Below are 22,559 nucleotides of genomic sequence, written 5' to 3'. Positions count from 1 at the left end.
ACGCGTTGTGCTGATCTCGGGCTGCTGCGTCCACCACTGCGGCCATCAATGTTGCCAAAGCGTCGAACAAGTCAGACAGAACTTGAGCCGAAGGTGGCGCAGAGCTCCCTGCCCCCGCCGGCGTGGCCGTTGCTGAACCGGAGAGCATTGCTGCGGCAGTTGATGAGTGGGGCGCTGACTGTGTACCGGCCATGAAGATAGCGGCCCGGTTTGGTAGATCAGGGGAGTCCGGAATAGTGTTGCCCTCGGAGCCTCCACTAATCTGGCCATCCTGCAACTGATAGAGCGATTCGGTTTCTCCAGAAGATTCGTCATCGGAGCGTACTACGGTTTCTCCATCGGATGCCGGTCCGTCCTCATATTCTGCTCTATGGGTGACACCTACGAAAACATGCTTTGCCATGGGCTGAACCGGAGAAGGGCTTGCACGCTGAGCCGTCTCGATAATGTCGGTGCAGGTGTCCGGCTCAGGGCCAGGTTCGCCAATCTTGCCGATGAAGACGTGAATCCCACCAATGGGGACCCGGTACCCGTATTCGATTGAATCGGCTTCGGGGCCCCATCCTGCGTTGTCGATGTAGAGCTTTTGCCGCGACGACTCTTCGTCATCCGGCCCACAGCTTATCCCTCGAGTCCATCAAAGCTGCCCTTATTTAAGAACTCGAAACCATCGTGCGATAGCCCCACGGTGGGCGCCAACTGTCGTGGGTTTGTCACGGTAGATGTCCTCGTGAAAGGACTTAGTCGTGGAGCCATCCCAACGGGTTAGCTTAGAGGGGTTAAACCGGACAAGGGACACGGGGAGTTTATACTAGTTCAGCCCCTTTGATGAAGGTAAAAGCCTACGTCTAGTTGTGATTGGTATTGCTAGGGTTTCGATGACCAGGGAGCGAATCCGCTTTGTCTGGCCCTCGAGTTGTTGTCTGTCCTCAAACCGTGGCCGAGTCGTCCCTTTATATACACAGGTTGACGCTCGCCGGTTTACAGAGTCCCGAGGCCGGATCATAGAGGTGTCCGGCTCGGTCTCTATTCCTCTAACTTACAATACAAGTTTACATGATAAAGTCGGTTCACAACTACAGGCTTTAATCCGTCTTTGGGCCTTGGGTCTTCTTAAAGTGCCAGTATCTTGACATCTTCATGGGATTCAATCTTCATGGAGTTAATCCGGCCATGCCTAGCCGGTTTACCTCCAGTAACTATATCCCCAACAAGGTAGGTTACAGTTGGACTATGAGTTGTATTGTGTTTACATAGAATGTGGAGTCGTGTCCTAGTAGGACACTTGTATCCTAGGCCTCGCATATATATCAAGGATAGACACACGATGTAACCTATTCCAACATAATAGCGCCGGAAAGCAGGGGAAGCCGACGACATGTGCCGGTGTCCAGGGCGACCGGGTGCGGTATTGTAGCGGTATCATGGGGAGAAGCATCCATAGTCAGGTCCCGGGGATGTAGCCATATCGGTGAACCTCGTTAACAAATCTCGGTGTCGTGCTCGTGTGATTGCTTGGTCCTCGGATGATCGACGGAGTGCCTCAGATTTATTTTAACAACACTTTCCAGTTTTCCCTCTCTCATGTTGATAGCAAGCACCCATGCTACTTCGTCTTGTACACTCAGCTTGGCCATGATATAAACAACGTCATCATCACACAGACTCAAGGTAGGGCCATCACTCAACACCTTGTTCCAGGTCAGTCTTTTCTCCTTCAATACCTTGGGCCGCAGTAAGCCAGAGATGTTAGCCATACCAACGGTGAAACCATTGTGCCAATCCTCAGAGAAAATCCTCCTACTCCATGTGGTGGCCGTCCAACCACGAAAGAAACCTCCATCATTGTTGGAGGAACAATGACAACTATGGCGAAACTGGAGCTCAACGAACCTGATCACACCATTGCTGAAAGCCACATCGCGGGACGGCCGTGAGGAGGCCATGCAGGAGGTGCGGCCAGAGGCGCCGAAGGGATGGAACCTAGCATTGGTCGGGCAGTCCTGGACGTGGATGGAGACTGTGCCATGCAAGCCCGAGGTGGACCCTGGCGAGTGGTCACCATCCCCGTCGCGTCAAGAGGTCGTGCACATCGCAGCCTGCACAAGTAGGCGCCGGACAGGCGCCTCCAGCCTAGCAGGGGGCGCCATCCCGAAAAGGAGTAGAGGGCATCCACGGCGGCGACAATGGCCCTAATCTAGTTTTCTTAATGTTTTTGTTTATATTAATGTTGTGAACTTGGGTAATGTGGTTGTTTTAATGTTTATATTATTGTTTTTGAGTTAATTCCAATGTTTATTTGGGTTTTTTGGGGGGTTAAATTCACGTCTGAAAAAACAGATAGTTTGGGGTGGTCGGCCCGTTGGGCGCACCGACAGCTGCTCGACCGTAAGCGGACGACCGTGTCCGTTTTCCTGCCTCAAACATACGAACTCCGGACGAAACAGATGTCCATTTGGGGTCGTGCGTTGGAGTTGGCCTAAGGCATGAGAAATAGAATACACACATGGTTCTGTCACAAATATGAGCAAGCAGAGCAAGAACATTCGCAAAAATTAATATTTGCATAGTTATCAATAAAACATCGAAACCATGGGTATAACACATCTAAAGATCAATCGAACTACAATATCTGTAACACTCACGGCTTGAGACATATACTTTGCTTTATATCGTGATTTTGTATCACAAAGGAGTACTGCGTGGTTTGATATAAGGAAACTGCAAAAACATATCACCTAAAGGAGAAATACAACTACAAACAACTTGTCCGAACTTTCAAGTGGTAGACAGAAAACAAGCCCTTTTGGAGACCTTTTATAGCTGTCTCTAAACGACCTGAGTAAGAGAAGGGCATCGTATGCTTGAAATGCCACATTCTATGTCTCCCATGTCTAGTCCTACAACAAACACTCGGAAGAAAATTTTGGCGAAATGAACTTCAAGTCAGCCAGCTTCTCTGCAGTACAGACCACACAGGCAGGCATTTCTTCTCCGTATTTGTAGGAAGAGCAATGGAACTTTGATCTGGTTAGACAACCATACATGGTTCGGTAAGATTGTACTTGCCATATCAAGACCACACATCACTGCTTCTTCGTCGCTGCTTACAAGTGATCTGCATTTATTGCTTAATATGGTTTGGTGAATTCTTTCTACAAGGTTGATAAAGAGACTTCTACACGCCTCACATCTCTCTGCATGAATAAAAGCTCACTAAGTGGACATGAGAATTCATGGTGAGAAGCCAGCCGTAGAGCGAACTGGTACTGTGCTTGGTTTGCATCTAAAGTCTAGTTCATCCTTTTGCTGCAATGTTGAATGCTCCACTAATTAAGCTCGGCATGTTTAATTAGCTTTCCTGTTAAAATGTTCAAAGTTTTTCATTCTAAAACTTTTAATATACTCTTAAAGAGATAAAACAAAGGTTTTAGATCATCTATACAATTAGTTCTGCTATTGTTTCATACAGCATGGCACACGCTGGCAAACTCTAGCATTACAAGAGAACTTTCCACCCCTGGCGTCAGCAGGTTACTTTGCCCCTGAGAAAGGGAACTTTTATTAACTCAAAATATAACATCAAGTGAATACAAAGCGTATTGAGCGACACCTGACCTTTACATAGCTAGGATGCGTTCAGCCAAAGTAATAAGTCCAACAAAAAGAGTAAACTGAATTACTGAATTGGCAAGGTCTGTTTAGGTTCCTCTGCAGGAAAACATAGCTTTACTGAATTTCATTGCACAAAAACAAAGGGATATCAGCAAACTGAATTACCTACCGCCGTGCGAAGGTAGTCAGACAATGCCCAGGAAACATAAGTCGGATCAAGAGCTATCCCCATCCTCTTGGCAGAGCATTGCGCGACTCTTTCCAGTTTTCCTTCTCTGGTGTTGACAGCAAGCACCCATGCTACTTCGTCTTGTACATTCAGCTTGGCCATGATATAAACAACGTCATCATCACACAGACTCAGGGCCTTGCTATCCTAGCTGTTCAAAGTTGCTTTAAGATCTATGCAACAGAACTAACTTTCTATATGAATTTTTTTCTTTTTGTTTCTCTCACATAGAACATGTTTTGAAGTTCAAACCTTTGCAGCGTGGCAAAGCTTTCTATCTAGAATCTAGGATAAATCTTTCAGAATTTTTTGTCAAACATAAATATACAAAATATGATTTTTTTTAATTTAGAAAATCATAATTTTTATATTTATATTTGACAAAAAAATCTGAAAAAGTTATCTTAGATTCTAGATAGAAAACTTTGCCACGCTGCAAAGGCTTGAACTTTAAAACATATTTTACGCGAGGGAAAAAAAAGAAATGTATTTGCACGAATCGCGATGCGTAGAATGGATGGCTAGATAGGAAGGACCTGGGTGCAGGTGTTCTATTTTATGTTTTGGCTCAAGGTAGGGGAAGCACTCAACACCTTGTTCCAGGTCAGTCTTTTCTCCTTCAATACCTTGGGCAGCAGTAAGTCAGAGATGTTAGCCATATCAACGGTGAAACCATTGTGCCAATCCTTAGAGAAAATCCTCCTACTTCATGTGGTGGCCGTCCAACCACGAAAGAAACCTCCATCATTGTTGGAGGAACAACGACAACTATGGCGAAACTGGAGCTCAACGAACCTGATCACACCATTGCTGAAAGCCACATCGCGGGACGGCCGTGAGGAGATAGGTGTCGATGTGGCGGGACCCGAGAGAAGATTGCGATGAAGCGGAACAGGCCATTGGATCAGACGTAGAACTGGATCCTTGTCCAGCACATTGCAGAGCAGCACGCCTCACCAAAGGTCGACCAGGCCAACCGAGCCCCCTCCGGCGGAGATCACTCTGGTGCATTCGTGCCGCATCAGCTTGTCGTGGTCTGTCTCCGCGTCCTTGGAGATCCTCGCCGCCTTTGTGCGCCAGGCCAAGCTGTCAGAGCGGTACGTGTGGAGAACGTACCTATCACTGCTAGCACCATCGGCGATGTGCCGGACGGGGATGACCACGGCGTCGTGGTCCCTGGCACCATGGCGGCGGAGGGGTATTACTGCGATCATGTTGAAGCCCATGTGGCGGGGGTAGGGTCTCGGGATGAGGTGGAGCGAGGGGGACCTGGGCCTGCCCTGTAGACAAACAGATCGGATGAATCGTAGTATGACGAAGGATCCCTGCGCTGGGCGTTGCACGCGAAGGGGACGGCGATAACGACGAAGGAGTCCGTCCAGCTGAGGATCCGGGGGTCTGAACCGAAGCTGTTTTTTCTCAGGCCGGGGCAGTGGACGAAGCAGCGAGAGACACCAGGCGGGTCCGCGAGCTCGAAGGACACCTCGATGGCGCGGCCTTCGCTCGTTAGGGCTAAGGCGGTGGTCGCGTTCGGGCCGAAAATATTCAATAGAGCATCTGCACCGGGGTCGCGCTATCCTGGCCGCTGGTATTGCTTGGGATCGCCGCAGTTATCATGTGGTCAAAGCCTCTCAGCAGGTACTCAATCTTAATCCCATCCGTGTCTGTCGGCGCTCGTCTGGAGCTAGGGTACTGTACCTGTTCCTGACAGCTGCGACTGAGCCTAGCGACACTGGGAGCAGACAAATTCATGGGCCGTAGGCACTGTTTCTATCACAACTGTTCACCCCGAATACAACTGAGCCAGACAAATTTCTTGAACCCATGGAGAGTCACTGTACCGCACGGCGTCCACTTCTTGCCTCTTGATCTTTCCATTGCTCCTGTTTATAAAAAATGAAAAACAGCATAGATGGCCTGTCCTTATTCTCGGTTGCTCCATGTCAGGAACGGAAACAAAGAAAATGAGAGTGAGAGAGATAGAGAGTATCCATGAGCGTCCAGCTAGAGCTGGTTAGCTCGGTCTTCTCTCTCTTCCTTCACTTGCATGAGCTCCATGTTGTATTCTTGGTGGACAAGCGCCCAATCATGAGAATGAGAGATCCAAATATGGAGAGACCGAGAGATCATGCATTTCCGAGAAGATGCAAAGCCCATGGACGTGAAGAATATGGAGGTGAGAACCGGGGAAATTGATTTTTTGTTGCCTGGTCGTCTAATGGATATGGATGTGAGCCGGCCATCTGTTCTGTCGTTTCCATTGTTTGCATTCGCGGGCACCTTGGGCTGCAGAACAAAACAAAATGGCACAGAGCCTAGGGCCTGTATCGATTCTAGCTATATGAACCTATGAAGTCCACTGTGACTCTTGCGCCAAATGCTGCTAAGAACGATGGTTAACCCGACCAGGTCACCACACATCTCGAGAACGAGGCCCTGAAGCGACGGCCATGATAGCAGGGCCCCGACGCAGATGCTCTAGAAATCCGCTTCCGTGTTCGGGCGGTGGTCGAGGTTGGATTGTGTGTCGATGAGGACCGAGGGGCGGCGGTCGCCGCATCTGGAGATGGCGGCAGGGAGGCTCGACATGGTAGATGGGCGGAAGGCGGTGGATGAGAAGGATCTACGTACACACGGGATTCGCAAGAGGCGGTTGAGACAGGTATTTGGAGTTTGGAATTGAGAGGGTTGTGGTGTTTTCCTCTATCACGGCATGAGTCGTGTGTTCTGTTAAGGTCTGTTTGGCATGTACAATGATTTTATCTTAAGAGTGTCATATAGGATAAATGATGACACTACCAGAATTTAGGCAGTTGCCGACGGGCATATCTATGCCGACGGCCCCCGTCGGCATATATGGGCTTACCCCGACGGCACAACTAAAGCCGTCGGCGTAGAAAGGCCGTCGGCGTATAACCATCTATGCCGACGGGGGCCGTCGGCATAGATAAGCCGTCGGCGTTTCTCCGAATATACCGACGCGGGACGTCGGCATAGAGCAGGCCGTCGGCATATCACGTGGCCCGTCTACCCGTGCGGCGACGGCAGTTTGACGGCGTCAGGCTACGCCGACGGGCTAACGGTGGCCGTCGGCATAGCTACGCCGACGTCATCGATCCGCGTCGTTCGCCGGTCCCGTGGGGTGGCATTTCTATGCCGACGGCCCACGTTTTTGCCACGTCATTGATCCCCGCCCTACGCCATGTCATCGATCTAGGGCTCTACCGTTCCGTGGCCGTAGCTATGCCGATGGCTAGGCCGTAGGCATAGATTTCTAATAATATTTTTATATTTTTTGTATTTTCTCTTATTTTTTTTTATTTTTTTCCAATACTAATTTCATTAACTTAAATGTACAGAAAACATATATCGATTGCCCCCCACACGGGCCTTCTTCCGTCGTGTCACGGAGAGGTTAGACGGGACGGGCCGGGTACCTGTGGGGGGTACCAATGCCGCCAGGTGTTGCGGTGGGCCCTCCTACGGCTGTGGAAACATTGGCAGGCGCAGGCACGCGGCTCCGGGGTGTGCCCCCTCCCCCCTCACGGGCGCCGATGCCGCCGTGCCCCGGGGGGGGGGGGGGGGGGAACGGCCACGTCAGGCCGACGCAGAGGGAATCTTGGGGTGGGTTGTGCCTGGACTGTGTTGGGCGGTCTACCTATGGCTGGGCTATGACAACAAGGTGAAAAGGTCCACCGGTCAAACTACGTCCAGCGAAAGTCAAAGGGATAGACCCGGCGGTCGTCTGTGTCAGGGTTAGACGGGACGGGGTACCTGGGGGGTAGCAATGCCGCCAGGTGTTGCGGTGGCCCTCCTACGGTTATATAAGCATGGTGGCACGCGTAGGCACCCGGCACGCGGCTTGTATGAGTTCCCGGTGCGACGCTCCGGTGGCATTGCTACCCCCCTAGGGCCCCCGTCCCACCAAACCCTGTAGCGTTTGACCACGGGATCTACCCCTTTGACTTTGCACGGACAGGCTTTGAGCAGTAGACGTATCCACCCGGTTGTCTAAGGTCAGCCCAGATGTTGCACCAAAGTGTTCCTATGGGCTGACCTATCGCAACCAGGTGGAAGAGTCCACCGGTCAAAGCCCGTCCGACGAAAGTCAAAGGGCTAGATCTACTGGTCAACTGGGATTCGGGGTGGCCTTCGGGGTATAGCTATGCCACGGAAACATCACACGGGCCCCGATGCATGTGTGAAAGTGTTCTGGCATGTGTAGACGCCCGTCTTGGGGCTCCGTGGTGTGGCCCCCCTCCACGGAAGGCAGAGCAGCCATCACTTAGAGGGGCGTGGTGCGGGTGCGGTGGAACCGGAGGGAATGTAGTGTTGGGTTGGGTCCAGACCGTGTTCGGGGATGTTGCTATGGGCTGACTTATCGCAACCAGGTGGAAGAGTCCACCGGTCAAAGCCTGTCTGGCGAAAGTCAAAGGGCTAGATCTACTGGTCACCTGGGATTCGCGGTGGCCTTCGGAGGTGTAGCTATGCCACCGAAACATCGCACGGGTCCCGATGCATGTGTGAAAGTGTTCTGGCATGCGTAGATGCCCGTCTTGGGGCTCCGTGGTGTGGCCCCCCTCCACGGAAGACCGAGCAGCCGTCACTTAGAGGGGGGGATGGTGCGGGTGCGATGGAACCGGAGGGAATCTATTGTTGGGTTGGGTCCAAACCGTGTTCGGGGATGTTGCTATGGGCTGACCTATCACAACCAGGTGGAATTGTCCACCGGTCAAAGCCCGTCCGGCGAAAGTCAAAGGGCTAGATCTACTGGTCAACTGGAATTCGGGGTGGCCTTCGGGGTGTAGCTATGCCACCGAAACATCGCATGGGTCACGATGCATGTGTGAAAGTGTTCTGGCATGCGTAGACACCCGTCTTGGGGCTCCGTGGTATGCCCCCCTCCACGGAAGGCAGAGCAGCCGTCACTTAGAGGGGGGATGGTGTGGGTGCGGTGGAACCGGAGTGAATCTAGTGTTGGGTTGGGTCCAGACTGTGTTCGGGGATGTTCCTATGGGCTGACCTATCGCAACCAGGTGGAAGAGTCCACCGGTCAAAGCCCGTCCGGCGAAAGTCAAAGGGCTAGATCTACTGGTCAACTGGGATTCGGGGTGGCCTTCGGGGTATAGCTATGCCACCGAAACATCGCACGGGTCCCGATGCATGTGTGAAAGTATTCTGGCATGCGTAGACGCCCGTCTTGGGGCTCCGTGGTGTGGCCCCACTCCATGGAAGGCCGAGCATCCGTTACTTAGAGGGGGGATGGTGCGGGTGCGGTGGAACCGGAGGGAATCTAGTGTTGGGTTGGGTCCAAACCGTGTTCGGGGATGTTCATATGGGCTGACCTATCGCAACCAGGTGGAAGAGTCCACCGGTCAAAGCCCGTCCGACGAAAGTCAAAGGGCTAGATCTACTGGTCAACTGGGATTCGGGGTGGCCTTCGGGGTATAGCTATGCCACCGAAACATCGCACGGGTCCCGATGCATGTGTGAAAGTGTTCTGGCATGTGTAGACGCCCGTCTTGGGGCTCCGTGGTGTGCCCCCCTCCACGGTAGGCAGAGCAGCCGTCACTTAGAGGGGGGATGGTGCGGGTGCGGTGGAACCGGCGGGAATCTAGTGTTGGGTTGGCTCCAGACCATGTTCGAGGATGTTGCTATGGGCTGACTTATCGCAACCAGGTGGAAGAGTCCACCGGTCAAAGCCCGTCCGGCGAAAGTCAAAGGGCTAGATCTACTGGTCAACTGGGATTCGCGGTTGCCTTCGGGGTGTAGCTATGCCACCGAAACATCGCACGGGTCCTGATGCATGTGTGAAAGTGTTCTGGCATGCGTAGACGCCCATCTTGGGGCTCCGTGGTGTGGCCCCCCTCCACGGAAGGCAGAGCAGCCGTCACTTAGAGGGGGGGATGGTGCGGGTGCGATGGAACCGGAGGGAATCTAGTGTTGGGTTGGGTCCAAACCGTGTTCGGGGATGTTGTAATGGGCTGACTTATCACAATCAACTAGAAGAGTCCACCGGTCAAAGCTCGTCCAGCGAATGTCAAAGGGCTAGATCTACTGGTCAACTGGGATTCGGGGTGGCCTTCGGGGTGTAGCTATGCCACCGAAACATCGCATGGGTCGCGATGCATGTGTGAAAGTGTTCTGGCATGCGTAGACACCCGTCTTGGGGCTCCGTGGTGTGGCCCCCCTCCATGGAAGGTAGAGCAGCCGTCAGTTAGAGGGGGGGGGATGGTGCGGGTGCGGTGGAACCAGAGAGAATCTAGTGTTGGGTTGGGTCCAAACCGTGTTCGGGGATGTTCCTATGGGCTGACCTATCGCAACCAGGTGGAAGAGTCCACCGGTCAAAGCCCGTCCGACGAAAGTCAAAGGGCTAGATCTACTGGTCAACTGGGATTCGGGGTGGCCTTCGGGGTATAGTTATGCCACCGAAACATCGCACGGGTCCCGATGCATGTGTGAAAGTGTTCTGGCATGTGTAGACACCCGTCTTGGGGCTCCGTGGTGTGCCCCCCTCCACGGAAGGCAGAGCAGCCGTCACTTAGAGGGGGGATGGTGCGGGTGCGGTGGAACCAGTGGGAATCTAGTGTTGGGTTGGGTCCAGACCGTGTTCGGGGATGTTGCTATGGGCTGACTTATCGCAACCAGGTGGAAGAGTCCACCGGTCAAAGCCCGTCCGGCGAAAGTCAAAGGGCTAGATCTACTGGTCAACTGGGATTCGCGGTGGCCTTCGGGGTGTAGCTATGCCACCGAAACATCGCACGGGTCCCGATGCATGTGTGAAAGTGTTCTGCCATGCGTAGACTTCCGTCTTGGGGCTCCGTGGTGTGGCCCCCCTCCATGGAAGGCAAAGCAGCCGTCACTTAGAGGGGGGATGGTGCGGGTGCGGTGGAACCGGAGGGAATCTAGTGTTGGGTTGGGTCCAGACCGTGTTTGGGGATGTTGCTATGGGCTGACTTATCGCAACCAGGTGGAAGAGTCCACCGGTCAAAGCCCGTCCGGGAAAAGTCAAAGGGTTAGATCTACTGGTCAACTGGGATTCGCGGTGGCCTTCGGCGTGTAGCTATGCCACCGAAACATCGCACGCGTCCCGATGCATGTGTGAAAGTGTTCTGGCATGCGTAGACGCCCTTCTTGGGGCTCCGTGGTGTGGCCCCCCCTCCATGGAACGTAGAGCAGCCGTCACTTAGAGGGGGGGATGGTGCGGGTGCGATGGAACCGGAGGGAATCTATTTTTGGGTTCGGTCCAAACCGTGTTTGGGGATGTTGCTATGGGCTGACCTATCACAACCAGGTGGAATTGTCCACCAGTCAAAGCACGTCCGGCGAAAGTCAAAGGGCTAGATCTACTGGTCAACTGGGATTCGGGGTGGCCTTCGGGGTGTAGCTATGTCACCGAAACATCGCATGGGTCGCGATGCATGTGTGAAAGTGTTCTGGCATGCGTAGACACCCGTCTTGGGGCTCCGTGGTGTGGCCCCCCTCCACGGAAGGCAGAGCAGCCGTCACTTAGAGGGGGGGATGGTGCGGGTGCGATGGAACCGGAGGGAATCTAGTGTTGGGTTGGGTCCAAACCGTGTTCGGGGATGTTGTAATGGGCTGACTTATCACAATCAACTAGAAGAGTCCACCGGTCAAAGCTCGTCCAGCGAATGTCAAAGGGCTAGATCTACTGGTCAACTGGGATTCGGGGTGGCCTTCGGGGTGTAGCTATGCCACCGAAACATCGCATGGGTCGCGATGCATGTGTGAAAGTGTTCTGGCATGCGTAGACACCCGTCTTGGGGCTCCGTGGTGTGGCCCCCCTCCATGGAAGGTAGAGCAGCCGTCAGTTAGAGGGGGGGGGATGGTGCGGGTGCGGTGGAACCAGAGAGAATCTAGTGTTGGGTTGGGTCCAAACCGTGTTCGGGGATGTTCCTATGGGCTGACCTATCGCAACCAGGTGGAAGAGTCCACCGGTCAAAGCCCGTCCGACGAAAGTCAAAGGGCTAGATCTACTGGTCAACTGGGATTCGGGGTGGCCTTCGGGGTATAGTTATGCCACCGAAACATCGCACGGGTCCCGATGCATGTGTGAAAGTGTTCTGGCATGTGTAGACACCCGTCTTGGGGCTCCGTGGTGTGCCCCCCTCCACGGAAGGCAGAGCAGCCGTCACTTAGAGGGGGGATGGTGCGGGTGCGGTGGAACCAGTGGGAATCTAGTGTTGGGTTGGGTCCAGACCGTGTTCGGGGATGTTGCTATGGGCTGACTTATCGCAACCAGGTGGAAGAGTCCACCGGTCAAAGCCCGTCCGGCGAAAGTCAAAGGGCTAGATCTACTGGTCAACTGGGATTCGCGGTGGCCTTCGGGGTGTAGCTATGCCACCGAAACATCGCACGGGTCCCGATGCATGTGTGAAAGTGTTCTGCCATGCGTAGACTTCCGTCTTGGGGCTCCGTGGTGTGGCCCCCCTCCATGGAAGGCAAAGCAGCCGTCACTTAGAGGGGGGATGGTGCGGGTGCGGTGGAACCGGAGGGAATCTAGTGTTGGGTTGGGTCCAGACCGTGTTTGGGGATGTTGCTATGGGCTGACTTATCGCAACCAGGTGGAAGAGTCCACCGGTCAAAGCCCGTCCGGGAAAAGTCAAAGGGTTAGATCTACTGGTCAACTGGGATTCGCGGTGGCCTTCGGCGTGTAGCTATGCCACCGAAACATCGCACGCGTCCCGATGCATGTGTGAAAGTGTTCTGGCATGCGTAGACGCCCTTCTTGGGGCTCCGTGGTGTGGCCCCCCCTCCATGGAACGTAGAGCAGCCGTCACTTAGAGGGGGGGATGGTGCGGGTGCGATGGAACCGGAGGGAATCTATTTTTGGGTTCGGTCCAAACCGTGTTTGGGGATGTTGCTATGGGCTGACCTATCACAACCAGGTGGAATTGTCCACCAGTCAAAGCACGTCCGGCGAAAGTCAAAGGGCTAGATCTACTGGTCAACTGGGATTCGGGGTGGCCTTCGGGGTGTAGCTATGTCACCGAAACATCGCATGGGTCGCGATGCATGTGTGAAAGTGTTCTGGCATGCGTAGACACCCGTCTTGGGGCTCCGTGGTGTGGCCCCCCTCCACGGAAGGTAGAGCAGCCGTCAGTTAGAGGGGGGGATGGTGCGGGTGCGGTGGAACCGGAGGGAATTTAGTGTTGGGTTGGGTCCAAACCGTGTTCAGGGATGTTCCTATGGGCTGACCTATCGCAACCAGGTGGAAGAGTCCACTGGTCAAAGCCCGTCCGGCGAAAGTCGAAGGGCTAGATCTACTGGTCAACTGGGATTCGGGGTGGCCTTCGGGGTGTAGCTATGCCACCGAAACATCGCACGGGTCCTGATGCATGTGTGAAAGTGTTCTGGCATGCGTAGACACCCGTCTTGGGGCTCCATGGTGTGGCCCCCCTCCACGGAAGGCAGAGCAGCCGTCACTTAGGGGGGGGATGGTGCGGGTGCGATGGAACCGGAGGGAATCTAGTGTTGGGTTGGGTCCAAACCGTGTTCGGGGATGTTGCTATGGGCTGACCTATCACAACCAGGTGGAAGAGTCCATCGGTCAAAGCCCGTCCGGCGAAAGTCAAAGGGCTAGATCTACTGGTCAACTGGGATTCGGGGTGGCCTTCGGGGTGTAGCCATGCCACCGAAACATCGCATGGGTCGCGATGCATGTGTGAAAGTGTTCTGGCATGCGTAGACACCCGTCTTGGGGCTCCGTGGTGTGGCCCCCCTCCACGGAAGGTAGAGCAGCCGTCAGTTAGAGGGGGGGATGGTGCGGGTGCGGTGGAACCGGAGGGAATCTAGTGTTGGGTTGGGTCCAAACCGTGTTCGGGGATGTTCCTATGGGCTGACCTATCGCAACCAGGTGGAAGAGTCCACCGGTCAAAGCCCGTCCGACAAAAGTCAAAGGGCTAGATCTACTGGTCAACTGGGATTCGGGGTGGCCTTCGGGGTATAGCTATGCCACCGAAACATCGCACGGGTCCCGATGCATGTGTGAAAGTGTTCTGGCATTTGTAGACGCCCGTCTTGGGCTCCGTGGTGTGCCCCCCCTCCATGGAAGGCAGAGCAGCCGTCACTTAGAGGGGGGATGGTGCGGGTGCGGTGGAACCGGAGGGAATTTAGTGTTGGGTTGGGTCCAGACGGTGTTCGGGGATATTGCTATGGGCTGACTTATCGCAACCAGGTGGAAGAGTCCACCGGTCAAAGCCCGTCCGGCGAAAGTCAAAGGGCTAGATCTACTGGTCAACTGGGATTCGAGGTGGCCTTCGGGGTGTAGCTATGCCACCGAAACATCGCACGGGTCCCGATGCATGTGTGAAAGTGTTCTGGCATGCGTAGACGCCCGTCTTGGGGCTCCGTGGTGTGGCCCCCCTCCACGAAAGGCAGAGCAGCCGTCACTTAGAGGGGGGATGGTGCGGGTGCGATGGAACCGGAGGGAATCTAGTGTTGGGTTGGGTCCAAACCGTGTTCGGGGATGTTGCTATGGGTTGACCTATCACAACCAGGTGGAAGAGTCCACCGGTCAAAGCCCGTCCGGCGAAAGTGAAAGGGCTAGACTTACTAGTCAACTGGGATTCGGGGTGGCCTTCGGGGTGTAGCTATGCCACCGAAACATCGCATGGGTCGCGATGCATGTGTGAAAGTGTTCTGGCATGCGTAGACACCCGTCTTGGGGCTCCGTGGTGTGGCCCCCCTCCATGGAAGGTAGAGCAGCCTTCAGTTAGAGGGGGGGATGGTGCGGGTGCGGTGGAACCAGAGAGAATCTAGTGTTGGGTTGGGTCCAAACCGTGTTCGGGGATGTTCCTATGGGCTGACCTATCGCAACCAGGTGGAAGAGTCCACCGGTCAAAGCCCGTCCGATGAAAGTCAAAGGGCTAGATCTACTGGTCAACTGGGATTCGGGGTGGCCTTCGGGGTATAGCTATGCCACCGAAACATCGCACGGGTCCCGATGCATGTGTGAAAGTGTTCTGGCATGCGTAGACGCCCTTCTTGGGGCTCCGTGGTGTGGCCCCCCTCCACGGAAGGCAGAGCAGCCGTCACTTAGAGGGGGGATGGTGCGGGTGCGATGGAACCGGAGGGAATCTAGTGTTTGGTTGGGTCCAAAGCGTGTTCGGGGATGTTGCTATGGGCTGACCTATCACAACCAGGTGCAAGAGTCCACCGGTCAAAGCCCGTCCGGCGAAAGTCAAAGGGCTAGATCTACTGGTCAACTGGGATTCGCGGTGGCCTTCGGGGTATAGCTATGCCACCGAAACATCGCACGGGTCCCGATGCATGTGTGAAAGTGTTCTGGCATGTGTAGACGCCCGTCTTGGGGCTCCGTGGTGTGGCCCCCCTCCACGGAAGGCAGAGCAGCCGTCACTTAGAGGGGGGATGGTGCGGGTGCGATGGAACCGGAGGGAATCTATTTTTGGGTTGGGTCCAAACCGTGTTCGGGGATGTTGCTATGGGCTGACCTATCACAACCAGGTGGAATTGTCCACCGGTCAAAGCCCGTCCGGCGAAAGTCAAAGGGCTAGATCTACTGGTCAACTGGGATTCGGGTTGGCCTTCGGGGTGTAGCTATGCCACCGAAACATCGCACGGGTCCCGATGCATGTGTGAAAGTGTTCTGGCATGTGTAGACGCCCGTCTTGGGGCTCCGTAGTGTGCCCCCCTCCACGGAAGGCAGAGCAGCCGTCACTTAGAGGGGGGATGGTGTGGGTGCGGTGGAACCAGTGGGAATCTAGTGTTGGGTTGGGTCCAGACCGTGTTCGGGGATGTTGCTATGGGCTGACTTATCGCAACCAGGTGGAAGAGTCCACCGGTCAAAGCCCGTCCGGCGAAAGTCAAAGGGCTAGATCTACTGGTCAACTGGGATTCGCGGTGGATTTCGGGGTGTAGCTATGCCACCGAAACATCGCACGGGTCCCGATGCATGTGTGAAAGTGTTCTGGCATGCGTAGACGCCCTTCTTGGGGCTCCGTGGTGTGGCCCCCCTCCACGGAAGGCAGAGCAGCCGTCACTTAGAGGGGGGATGGTGCGGGTGCGATGGAACCGGAGGGAATCTATTTTTGGGTTGGGTCCAAACCGTGTTCGGGGATGTTGCTATGGGCTGACCTATCACAACCAGGTGGAATTGTCCACCGGTCAAAGCCCGTCCGGCGAAAGTCAAAGGGCTAGATCTACTGGTCAACTGGGATTCGGGTTGGCCTTCGGGGTGTAGCTATGCCACCGAAACATCGCATGGGTCGCGATGCATGTGTGAAAGTGTTCTGGCATGCGTAGACGCCCGTCTTGGGGCTCCGTGGTGTGGCCCCCCTCCACGGAAGGTAGACGAGCCGTCAGTTAGAGGGGGGGATGGTGCGGGTGCGGTGGAACCGGAGGGAATCTAGTGTTGGGTTGGGTCCAAACCGTGTTCGGGAATGTTCCTATGGGCTGACCTATCGCAACCAGGTGGAAGAGTCCACCGGTCAAAGCCCGTCCGGCGAAAGTCGAAGGGCTAGATCTACCGGTCAACTGGGATTCGCGGTGGCCTTCGGGGTATAGCTATGCCACCGAAACATCGCACGGGTCCCGATGCATGTGTGAAAGTGTTCTGGCATGTGTAGACGCCCGTCTTGGGGCTCCGTGGTGTGGCCCCCCTCCACGGAAGGCAGAGCAGTCGTCACTTAGAGGGGGGATGGTGCGGGTGTGGTGGAACCGGAGGGAATCTAGTGTTGGGTTGGGTCCAGACCGTGTTCGGGGATGTTCCTATGGGCTGACCTATCGAACCAGGTGGAAGAGTCACCGGTCAAAGCCCGTCCGACGAAAGTCAAAGGGCTAAATCTACTGGTCAACTGGGATTCGCGGTTGCCTTCGGGGTGTAGCTATGCCACTGAAACATCGCACGGGTCCCGATGCATGTGTGAAAGTGTTCTGGCATGCGTAGACGCCCGTCTTGGGGCTCCGTGGTGTGGGCCCCCTCCACAGAAGGTAGAGCAGCCGTCAGTTAGAGGGGGGGATGGTGCGGGTGCGGTGGAACCGGAGGGAATCTAGTGTTTGGTTGGGTCCAAACCGTGTTCGGGGATGTTCCTATGGGCTGACCTATCGCAACCAGGTGGAAGAGTCCACCGGTCAAAGCCCGTCCGGCGAAAGTCGAAGGGCTAGATATACTGGTCAACTGGGATTCGGGGTGGCCTTCGGGGTATAGCTATGCCACCGAAACATCGCACGGGTCCCGATGCATGTGTGAAAGTGTTCTGGCATGTGTAGACGCCCGTCTTGGGGCTCCGTGGTGTGCCCACCCTCCACGGAAGGCAGAGCAGCCGTCGCTTAGAGGGGGGATGGTGCGGGTGCGGTGGAACTGGAGGGAATCTAGTGTTGGGTTGGGTCCAGACTGTGTTCGGGGATGTTCCTATGGGATGACCTATCGCAACCAGGTGGAACAGTCCACCGGTCAAAGCCCGTCCGGCGAAAGTCAAAGGGCTAGATCTACTGGTCAACTGGGATTCGGGGTGTCCTTCGGGGTATAGCTATGCCACCGAAACATCGCACGGGTCCCGATGCATGTGTGAAAGTGTTCTGGCATGTGTAGACGCCCGTCTTGGGGCTCTGTAGTGTGGCCCCCCTCCATGGAAGGAAGAGCAGCCGTCACTTAGAGGGGGGACGGTGCGGGTGCGGTGGAACCGGAGGGAATCTAGTGTTGGGTTGGGTCCAGACCGTGTTCGGGGATGTTGCTATGGGCTGACTTATCGCAACCAGGTGGAAGAGTCCACCGGTCAAAGCCCGTCCGGCGAAAGTCAAAGGGCTAGATCTACTGGTCAACTGGGATTCGTGGTGGCCTTCGGGGTGTAGCTATGCCACCGAAACATCGCACGGGTCCCGATACATGTGTGAAAGTGTTCTGGCATGTGTAGACGCCCGTCTTGGGGCTCCGTGGTGTGCCCTCCCTCCACGGAAGGCAGAGTAGCCGTCACTTAGAGGGGGGATGGTGCGGGTGCGGTGGAACCGGAGGGAATCTAGTGTTGGGTTCAGTCCAGACCGTGTTCGGGAATGTTCCTATGGGCTGACTTATCGCAACCAGGTGGAAGTGTCCACCGGTCAAAGCCCGTCCGGCGAAAGTCAAAGGGCTAGATCTACTGGTCAACTGGGATTCGTGGTGGCCTTCGGGGTGTAGCTATGCCACCGAAACATCGCACGGGTCCCGATACATGTGTGAAAGTGTTCTGGCATGTGTAGACGCCCGTCTTGGGGCTCCGTGGTGTGGCCCCCCTCCACGGAAGGCAGAGCAGCCGTCACTTAGAGGGGGGATGGTGCGGGTGCGATGGAACCGGAGGGAATCTAGTGTTGGGTTGGGTCCAAACCGTGTTCGGGGATGTTGCTATGGGCTGACCTATCACAACCAGGTGCAAGAGTCCACCAGTCAAAGCCCGTCCGGCGAAAGTCAAAGGGCTAGATCTACTGGTCAACTGGGATTCGCGGTGGCCTTCGGGGTATAGCTATGCCACCGAAACATCGCACGGGTCCCGATGCATGTGTGAAAGTGTTCTGGCATGTGTAGACGCCCGTCTTGGGGCTCCGTGGTGTGGCCCCCCTCCACGGAAGGCAGAGCAGTCGTCACTTAGAGGGGGGATGGTGCGGGTGCGGTGGAACCGGAGGGAATCTAGTGTTGGGTTGGGTCCAGACCGTGTTCGGGGATGTTCCTATGGGCTGACCTATCGAACCAGGTGGAAGAGTCACCGGTCAAAGCCCGTCCGACGAAAGTCAAAGGGCTAAATCTACTGGTCTACTGGGATTCGCGGTTGCCTTCAGGGTGTAGCTATGCCACTGAAACATCGCACGGGTCCCGATGCATGTGTGAAAGTGTTCTGGCATGCGTAGACGCCCGTCTTGGGGCTCCGTGGTGTGGGCCCCCTCCACAGAAGGTAGAGCAGCCGTCAGTTAGAGGGGGGGATGGTGCGGGTGCGGTGGAACCGGAGGGAATCTAGTGTTTGGTTGGGTCCAAACCGTGTTCGGGGATGTTCCTATGGGCTGACCTATCGCAACCAGGTGGAAGAGTCCACCGGTCAAAGCCCGTCCGGCGAAAGTCGAAGGGCTAGATATACTGGTCAACTGGGATTCGGGGTGGCCTTCGGGGTATAGCTATGCCACCGAAACATCGCACGGGTCCCGATGCATGTGTGAAAGTGTTCTGGCATGTGTAGACGCACGTCTTGGGGCTCCGTGGTGTGGCCCCCCTCCATGGAAGGCAGAGCAGCCGTCACTTAGAGGGGGGATGGTGCGGGTGCGGTGGAACCGGAGGGAATCTAGTGTTAGGTTGGGTCCAGACCGTGTTCGGGGATGTTGCTATGGGCTGACTTATCGGAACCAGGTGGAAGAGTCCACCGGTCAAAGCCCGTCCGGCGAAAGTCATAGGGCTAGATCTACTTGTCAACTGGGATTCGCGGTGGCCTTCGGGGTGTAGCTATGCCATCGAAACATCGCACGGGTCCCGATGCATGTGTGAAAGTGTTCTGGCATGTGTAGACGCACGTCTTGGGGCTCCGTGGTGTGGCCCCCCTCCATGGAAGGCAGAGCAGCCGTCACTTAGAGGGGGGATGGTGCGGGTGCGGTGGAACGGGAGGGAATCTAGTGTTGGGTTGGGTCCAGACCGTGTTCGGGGATGTTGCTATGGGCTGACTTATCGGAACCAGGTGGAAGAGTCCACCGGTCAAAGCCCGTCCGGCGAAAGTCAAAGGGCTAGATCTACTGGTCAACTGGGATTCGGGGTGGCCTTCGGGGTATAGCTATGCCACCGAAACATCGCATGGGTCCCGATGCATGTGTGAAAGTGTTCTGGCATGTGTAGACGCCCGTCTTGGGGCTCCGTAGTGTGCCCCCCTCCACGGAAGGCAGAGCAGCCGTCACTTAGAGGGGGGATGGTGTGGGTGCGGTGGAACCAGTGGGAATCTAGTGTTGGGTTGGGTCCAGACCGTGTTCGGGGATGTTGCTATGGGCTGACTTATCGCAACCAGGTGGAAGAGTCCACCGGTCAAAGCCCGTCCGGCGAAAGTCAAAGGGCTAGATCTACTGGTCAACTGGGATTCGCGGTGGATTTCGGGGTGTAGCTATGCCACCGAAACATCGCACGGGTCCCGATGCATGTGTGAAAGTGTTCTGGCATGCATAGACGCCCTTCTTGGGGCTCCGTGGTGTGGCCCCCCTCCACGGAAGGCAGAGCAGCCGCCACTTAGAGGGGGGATGGTGCGGGTGCGATGGAACCAGAGGGAATCTATTTTTGGGTTGGGTCCAAACCGTGTTCGGGGATGTTGCTATGGGCTGACCTATCACAACCAGGTGGAATTGTCCACCGGTCAAAGCCCGTCCGGCGAAAGTCAAAGGGCTAGATCTACTGGTCAACTGGGATTCGGGTTGGCCTTCGGGGTGTAGCTATGCCACCGAAACATCGCATGGGTCGCGATGCATGTGTGAAAGTGTTTTGGCATGCGTAGACACCCGTCTTGGGGCTCCGTGGTGTGGCCCCCCTCCACGGAAGGTAGACGAGCCGTCAGTTAGAGGGGGGGATGGTGCGGGTGCGGTGGAACCGGAGGGAATCTAGTGTTGGGTTGGGTCCAGACCGTGTTCGGGAATGTTCCTATGGGCCGACCTATCGCAACCAGGTGGAAGAGTCCACCGGTCAAAGCCCGTCCGGCGAAAGTCGAAGGGCTAGATCTACTGGTCAACTGGGATTCGCGGTGGCCTTCGGGGTGTAGCTATGCCACCGAAACATCGCACGGGTCCCGATGCATGTGTGAAAGTGTTCTGGCATGCGTAGACGCCTGTCTTGCGGCTCCGTGGTGTGGGCCCCCTCCACGGAAGGTAGAGCAGCCGTCAGTTAGAGGTGGGGGATGGTGCGGGTGCGGTGGAACCGGAGGGAATCTAGTGTTGGGTTGGGTCCAGACTGTGTTCGGGGATGTTCCTATGGGCTGACCTATCGCAACAAGGTGGAAGAGTCCACCGGTCAAAGCCCGTCCGATGAAAGTCAAAGGGCTAGATCTACTGGTCAACTGGGATTCGGGGTGGCCTTCGGGGTATAGCTATGCCACCGAAACATCGCACGGGTCCCGATGCATGTGTGAAAGTGTTCTGGCATGTGTAGACGCCCGTCTTGGGGCTCCGTGGTTTGGCCCCCCTCCACGGAAGGCAGAGCAGCCGTCACTTAGAGGGGGGATGGTGCGGGTGCGGTGGAACCGGAGGGGATCTAGTGTTGGGTTGGGTCCAGACCGTGTTCGGGAATGTTCCTATGGGCTGATTTATCGCAACCAGGTGGAAGAGTCCACCGGTCAAAGCTCGTCCGGCGAAAGTCAAAGGGCTAGATCTACTGGTCAACTGGGATTAGCGGTGGCCTTCGGGGTATAGCTATGCCACCGAAACATCGCACGGGTCCCGATGCATGTGTGAAAGTGTTCTGGCATGTGTAGACGCACGTCTCACGGATGGCGCCGCCGCCGGCGACCCCACGCGTCCGTTTCCCCCCTCCAGGTGCGGGGTACCGGGTCCCATACAGACGGTAAACTAAGAATCTAAAAATGTAATAATTGAATTAGTGAGCTATTTAAACAGGACTAATTGCTTTTCCCTCGGCGAGGTGGGACTATGTTTTTAAAAAAAAGTAGTTGCCATCTATGCCTACGGCATAGCCGTCGGCATAGGCCTCCTCCCTATGCCGACGGCCTGAGCCACCCTTATCCACTCGATGGCCCTCTCGCTGTCAGGTGGGACCACTCCTATGCCGACGGCCTGGCCGTCGGCATAGGGCCACCTTATCCTCGTCACCCCGGCCCTCCTCCACTCTTTTGTCTCCTCGCACCCCGATCCAACTCCCTCTTCCCGTCGACACCCAACCGTCGCCGCCGCCAGCCTCTCCACGCCGTCGACGCCCCCCTAGCCGCTCGCCCCGCCACCGGCCGCCGCCATCTCCACCCACCCGCGCCGCGCCGCCGCTCCGCCCTACCCGCCCCGTCCCCACCCACCCACCCGCGCCGCGCCGCCGCTCCACCCACCCGCCCCGACCTCGTCCTCGCCCCGCCCCGACCTCGTCTCTTCCCCGGCCGACGCCCCGCCCCGCCCTCGTCTCCGCCCTGGCCGACGCCCCTTCCCGCCCCGAGCTTGTCCCCGCCCCGACCTCGTCTCCGCCCCGGCCGACGCCCCCGCCCCGGCTCGACCTCGTCCCCGCCCTGGCCGCCGCCCCGCCCGACCTCGTCCCCGCCCAACGCAGCCACCCCGCCGCCGCCTCGACCTCCTCTCCGTTAGGTCTGGCTCCCTCCCCAGAATTTTTTTTGTTTCTTCATGATTTTGCAGAGGATAAGAGGGCTAAATGTGATAGTTAGACACATAGATGGTAGTTAGATAGATAACTTGTTCATACGGATTTGTTTTGAGATGATGATGATGATTGTTAGATGAGAAGTGATAATGATGATTTTTATGCTTCGATGATTTTGAGATGATGATGATGATGATAGATTATAGATGATTGGTAGATGATGATGATGATAGATGATAGATGATTGGTAGATGATGATGTTGATGATAAATGATGGTGTTTTTTTATGCTTCGATAATTTTTAGATGATGATGATGTTTTTTTATGATTCGATGATTGTTAGACGATGACGATGATATTGTGATGTTCTATGAGTTGTGATGTTCTAATTTTTTGTCGCGATGGAATTTGCAGGCTTTGTGGTGTCGCATT

Source organism: Triticum urartu, chromosome 7A (assembly GCF_056163025.1).
Source record: "Triticum urartu cultivar PI428250 chromosome 7A, HENAU_Tu73, whole genome shotgun sequence".
Taxonomy (NCBI): Eukaryota; Viridiplantae; Streptophyta; class Magnoliopsida; order Poales; family Poaceae; genus Triticum; species Triticum urartu.
Note: the sequence above shows the minus strand (reverse complement) of the source record.